Source organism: Ascaphus truei, chromosome 9 (genome assembly GCF_040206685.1).
Source record: "Ascaphus truei isolate aAscTru1 chromosome 9, aAscTru1.hap1, whole genome shotgun sequence".
Taxonomy (NCBI): domain Eukaryota; kingdom Metazoa; phylum Chordata; class Amphibia; order Anura; family Ascaphidae; genus Ascaphus; species Ascaphus truei.
The window spans coordinates 62,374,857-62,381,788 of NC_134491.1; positions in this window are offsets into that span (position 1 = coordinate 62,374,857).

Genomic DNA, 6,932 nt, shown 5'->3' on the forward strand with positions numbered 1-6,932 from the left:
GTCATGTATGTCATATGTAATAGATGGCATCTATGTAAGTATGTAATGGATCTTATGTATGTATGTAAATGTCCTTCATGTATTTCAAGATAGAATGCATGTAATAGATGCGAGAATATTATATTTTTCAGAACATGATTAGTTTGTCTAACAACTGAATATTTGATTTCATCACAGAATGTATGTTATGTAGCTTCATTATTAATGTCCTTGCTCCACTACTTAAAGCCCGGATGCAAAGTACAGTGACTTTAACAGCATTATTTATCATTAATGTCAGAATAGACATTGCTTATTACTATTGTAGTCTAGCGGTATCAATGTTACATTTAAAATATGCCTTTTTGTATAGTTATGTCTATGTATTTTAATCTCTCCATTTTTATACATACATTAAACAAAATCAATTCACGCACACACTGCATATATCTATATCCATACTGTTCCGCTCCCTCTGTGTACACACACAACACATTCGCTATACACACACAAAATGGTGGTACACACACAATACGAAACACACACAGCAGCCATCAAAATCAAAATGGAGTTGTAACAGTTATCATAACCAGGCACCCCACCCCACCACACACCTCCACACCACACCCCTCCAGACCACACCCCTAATTGAAAATAATGTTCAATTCAAATGTTGCATTTATGGAGGGGAGGAGTCAACTGTTGCCTGTGAGTTCTTGCCCAATCCCCTGTCCTGTCTCTGTTGTTCATAATGCTGATTGTCTGAAAGCAAAGAGACTCAAAAATACACAGTGTAAGCTGCTTGAATGTGGCAGATTCATGCATCATTACAACAAATAACATTATGTAATCATACAGCAGTCCTGCACAACTCATGTTGTAATTTGCCACATATCGGGTTTGCCTGGTGATAGAGATATAGGCGTATATGGCGAAATTTTTCCACCAGATCAATCATTTCTCAATATTTCATGTTGTGTAGAAAAATGTTGTCTAGAATGTGACAGTCTAAAAAAATTATTGTAATGTTTTATAAATGTTTTCATATAGGATATTGACAAACTGTACAAGAACCATTTCTGTGATGTTGTATCTTATCAATTAATGTCAACGAATCATTACTTATATTAATTATCCAATGTTATGTACTTACAGGTACATACACATTTTTGTCCCTTGAGGTGCATTATTTGGTCACGTGGAACATTTATCATATACAGATGTTAATAATTAAAATAAGGCTTCATACAATCATACCCATTTTATTCCTCTTAAATACTTCCAGTTAAGCTTCTCTCATTCACAAAAGTATTCTTGTCAAATGTATGTTTTTGTTTATTCATATAGTTACACCTGTGCGTCACAACATACAAGAAGAGGTGGGCACATCTGATTCTTCTTTGGCATCATCACTACTGGAAGGGGAGGCTATACTGTTATGATTATAGAATGTGTTCATTTGTACGTAACCTTAAACATATGTATGAACATAGATCACATGCACATGTTGGTGATATGGCCATACTTATTAATATCATAGTTACATATAGTTACATAGTTATATAGTAGATGAGGTTGAAAAAAGACGTACGTCCATCAAGTTCAACCTATGCTAAATTTAGACAACAGATACTTTATTCTATATCTATACTTACTTATTGATCCAGAGGAAGGCAAACAAAAAACCCCATTAAGGGGAAAAATGAATTCCTTCCTGACTCCAAGAATTGGCAATCGGATTAATCCCTGGATCAACATCCTTCCCATGTATACTTATTTGGTATATCCCTGTATACCTTTCCCATCTAAAAAGATGTCCAACCTTTTTTTGAACAAATCTATTGTATCTGAAATCACAGTCTCCATGGGTAATGAATTCCACATTCTAACTGCCCTTACTGTAAAGAACCATTTCCTTTGTTGCTGGTGAAATTTCCTTTCCTCCAACCTTAAGGGATGGCCCGAGTCCTTTGTACTGCCCGTGGGATGAATAGTTCTTTTGAAAGCTCCTTGTATTGTCCCTGAATATATTTGTATATAGTTATCATATCCCCTCTTAGACGCATCTTTTCTAATGTAAATAAATCTAATTTAGCTAGCCTCTCCTCATAAGTTAGAATGCCCATCCCCTTTATTAATTTGGTGGCTCTTCTCTGCACTCTCTCTAGTTCCATAATGTCTTTTCTTAGGATTGGTGCCCAAAATTGTACTCCATATTCAAGGTGTGGTCTTACTAATGCTTTGTAAAGGGGCATAATTATGTTTACTTCCCTTCCATCCATTGCCCGTTTGATGCAAGATAAGATCTTGTTTGCCTTTACAGCTACTGCATGACATTGGGCACTATTTCTAAGCCTGCTGTCTACAAGCACTCCTAAATCCTTCTCCATCAAGGATTCCCCCAATATATCTCCATTTAATTTGTAAGTCGCCTTTTTATTCTTGCATCCCAAATGCATAACCTTACATTTATCTGTATTAAACCTCATTTGCCATTTACTTGCCCACGTTTCCAGTCTCTCCAAGTCCTTCTGAAGAGAAATTACATCCTGCTCTAATTCTATTACCTTACACAATTTAGTATCATCAGCAAAGATGGAGACTTTGCTCTCGATCCCAACCTCAAGGTCATTAATAAACAAGTTAAAAAGCAGGGGTCCCAGTACCGATCCTTGAGGTACTCCACTCACGACTTTAGCCCAACCTGAAAAAGTTCCATTTATGACAACCCTCTGTTGTATGTCCTTTAACCAGTTTTCAATCCAGGTGCATATATTATTACTGAGTCCAATTTTCTTTATTTTGTACACCAACCTCTTGTGTGAAACCGTATCAAAAGCCTTTGCAAAATCTAAGTAGACCACATCAACTGCATTACCCTGGTCTAAATTCCTACTTACCTCCTCAAAGAAACAAATAAGGTTAGTTTGGCAAGATCTATCCTTCATAAATCCATGCTGACTATTACTAATAATTTTGTTTTCAATTAGGTATTCCTGAATATTATCCCGTATTAAACCTTCAAGTAGTTTCCCTACTATTGAAGTCAGGCTTACAGGTCTGTAATTCCCCGGGTGTGATCTAGCTCCCTTTTTAAATATAGGCACCACATCTGCTTTACGCCAATCTTGTTGTACTGAGCCTGTGGAAATGGAGTCCTTGAATAGTAAATATAATGGTTTTGCTATTACTGAGCTTAACTCCTTGAGAACTCTTGGATGTATGCCATCGGGGCCAGGTGCCTTATTAACTTTAATTTTTTCAAGTCGCTTATGAACTTCTTCCTAAGTTAACCAATTGGTCATTAATATGGAGGTTGTGGCTTCCTCCTGTGGCGCTACTATTGAACTTGATTCTTCCCTGGTAAACACAGAGGCAAAGAATTTGTTTAATACCTCTGCTTTTTCCTTATCTCCAATAATCTGCCTACCCATCTCACACTGAAAGGGTCCTATATTTTCTTTTCTCATTTTTTTGTTATTAAGGTACTTAAAGAACTTTTTAGGGTTGACCTTACTTTCAATTGCAATCCTTTTTTCATTATCCATTTTTGCTAATTTAATTGCCCTTTTGCAATTTTTGTTACATTCCTTATAATTCTGATACGATGTCTCTGTCCCTTCTGACTTAAAGAATCTAAACGCCTTCCCCTTCTTGTCCATTTCTTCCCCTACCTGTTTATTTAGCCACATTGGTTTTGACTTATTTCTTTTATACTTATTACCCAAGGGTATACACTGATAAGTGTGCTTTTCTAACAATGTTTTAAAGACTGCCCATTTATCTGCTACATTTTTCCCTGAAAAAACATCATCCCATTGTATTACTACTAGATTAGACCTCAGTTTATTAAAATCTGCCTTTCTAAAGTTTAAAGTCTTTGTTGAACCCAAGTAATCTGTTTTTTGATAATTTATTTTAAATGAGACCATGTTGTGATCACTGTTACTTATTACTGTTCCAGGACTTGAATATTTGTTATTACTTGAATATTATATCAACTTGACAAATGATGTTGCACTCATATAAATGTCACAAACAGATAACAGGGTTTGTGAAGTAATGGTTCACAAATTATCCTGTCAAAATTATAAACATTGCTACTATGTAAGGTCACTATGAATGTTTACATCTCAAATACAAATATTCTTCAATTTATTACGAAATGAATATATTGACTACACTAATGTTCGTATTTGATGTTCAACATTACATACTCACAACATTTTTGTGATTGCAAAAATGGAGTATACTTGGTATAGTAACATTTATTTCAACATAGTGTATCTTTAATGTGCTTCAAAATATGGCCTATCACCACCATTCATTATGTTATAATATTACATGTTAACCATGTTTGCGCAAAATGTGTATGTAAACATTAGTTATGCTGTTGTGTCTGGCTCTGCCATGAAACGACAGTGGGCACAATAGTGTAGGGCGCAGCACTGAAAATGTAGGTCGTTTTTGCTTCACTATGCTTGCACCGGTCTTCTCTCTGCACACAGACACAAGCAACCTATCTTGTCGTACATTTTGTTCTTTTTTGCTCCACTGTGAAGAAGCATTTGTGTTTTGATCTTGCACTACACTATTAGGTGTGTGTGCCTGTGTGTGTCTGTGTGTCTGTGTGTCTGTGTGTCTGTGTCTGTGTTGGATGTCATTCATTTTTGGACAAAATGATGGTTAAACATTTTCAAAAACTTTGTGCTTGTGTACTCTCAATGTTGTCACTTGCACTGTTGAGCGTTTTAAAATGTACACACACATGAAAATAAACACACACATTTTGATGATCCATGGCACCCCAGTTGGTTGTGAAATTATGCAGGACAGCCTGTGTTTGTGCTTTCAGACTTGGTGATGTCACTGCTAGCACAGCCAGCAGCATAATGTACAGTAGCAAAGGAAAGATGTCACTACAATGTAGACATTTGAATTTTAATGCAATCCCTTTTCTAAATATGTTGATAATTTATGTTGCAGGGGGTGTCAGAATAACTATCATTTATGATAATGGGTATGTGCATAATAATTTTCATCAAGACACATGTCACCATTCACTCAATTAATCATGTTTAACTATTGCTGAATAATGCCACAGAGAAAGTTCTTTGACAAAGGTTTTTGTCTAGAATAATTTTTATTATGTAAAATCTCATACTTTTTAACAACACATGCTGACATTAAAACATGTTAACAATGTCAAATGTTAATTGCACATTTTATCTTTATACATAGATATTGAATCTCATGAACATCACAGTCCAGTATTAACCGAAACACGTTGAGTACAACATGTCAGGAATCAACAAGACAGTTTGTCAGCAATTGATGCGTCCGAATCAAGGATGATTTGAATCCAAAATACCCACCATCAGGAACTAATGGGAGTACACCAAACTATGGCATCAGAAATGCGGCAAATGAAACATATCATCTTAAATATCCCAGAAGAATTGCATATCATGAATAACACATTCAAAAATCTTGTGAACACTCTACTACAAGTGAATAATCTTCAACCAGACTCTACAGGAAATGAAGGCCACTTTAGCGGCAACAATGAAGGCTCTTTCTCTGCTGGCATTTTGTTCCCACAAACTGAGGTGTTAAATGTATCCAGTGATGAGTTATCTGAAGTAAGAAGCTTTAATCTTGAATCAAGAGCTCTGCACTAATAACAACTATATTAGAAAATGATAAATAAAATAATAATAAATATCAATATACAACCAGTATCAGTGATGTGGCCCGTCCATTGAGGTGCTCCACGTGGTGATAGGTTACATGAAAAGATAAAAAAAATCATAGCATAATACTGCAACAGACAATAAAACAACATATAACACACACTTAATACTAGACAAACGCTGAGAACAACAGGTGACAATTAATAGTATAAACACATTTAATTAAGACTTATCATGGATAAAATACATTTAAAAAAGGACCCAACGGGACACTCATACTCGGGTGAAAGTACCTGCTTACCAGAGGCAAGGAGGTATCAGGCAATGGATATATCAAAGAGTATCCCCTCTTATGGACAAACAGCTGCTGTCACTGCACATGTGCAGATCGGATCGGAGACAGAGGCAAACGCCACAGACTGGAGAGGTCTGCCCCCGCATGAACAGGAGAGCTCCACGCCCAAAAGCAGACACAGAACCAGCAGCTGTTTGTCCATAAGAGGGGAGTGGGTTGTGGGAGTTTGTGAGCTTTTTTATATGTATTTTATCCATGATATGTCTTAATTAAATGTGTTTATACTATTAATTGTCACCTGTTGTTCTCAGCGTTTGTCTAGTATTAAGTGTGTGTTATATGTTGTTCTATTGTCTGTTGCAGTATTATGCTATGATTTTTTTATCTTTTCATGTAACCTATCACCACGTGGAGCACCTCACTGGACGGGCCACATCACTGATACTGGTTGTATATTGATATTTATTATTATTTTATTTATCATTTTCTAATATAGTTGTTATTAGTGCAGAGCGCCACAGATATAACTTTCTTTCCACTTCCGTTGTCTGACCAGGGGTCAGAGTTATATTATAGGCAGCCGGCCTACTTTTTAGGACATAGCGCTACCTGTTTTTTCTTCCATTTAATCTTGAATCACCAACGAAGGTTGAACCAATGCAGACATCTAATACAGATGATAATCTTCAAGAGGCACCTACAAGAAGGTCAAAAAAAAGGGAATGTTCAACTACTGAAACAGATTTAACTTCCCTTGGCTGTAAGACATTGTCAAATAATATTCAACACTATACCCAGGCACAAGGTACACCTGTCTTTAAGCAGCCACAAAGTCTTCAAGCCTATACCCAGGCACAAGGTACACATGTCTATAACCAGCCTAAACATCTTACACTCTCTATCCAGGCCCAAAGTGCACCTGTTTTTACCCAGGCCCAAAGTGCTCCTGTCTTTACCCAGGCCCA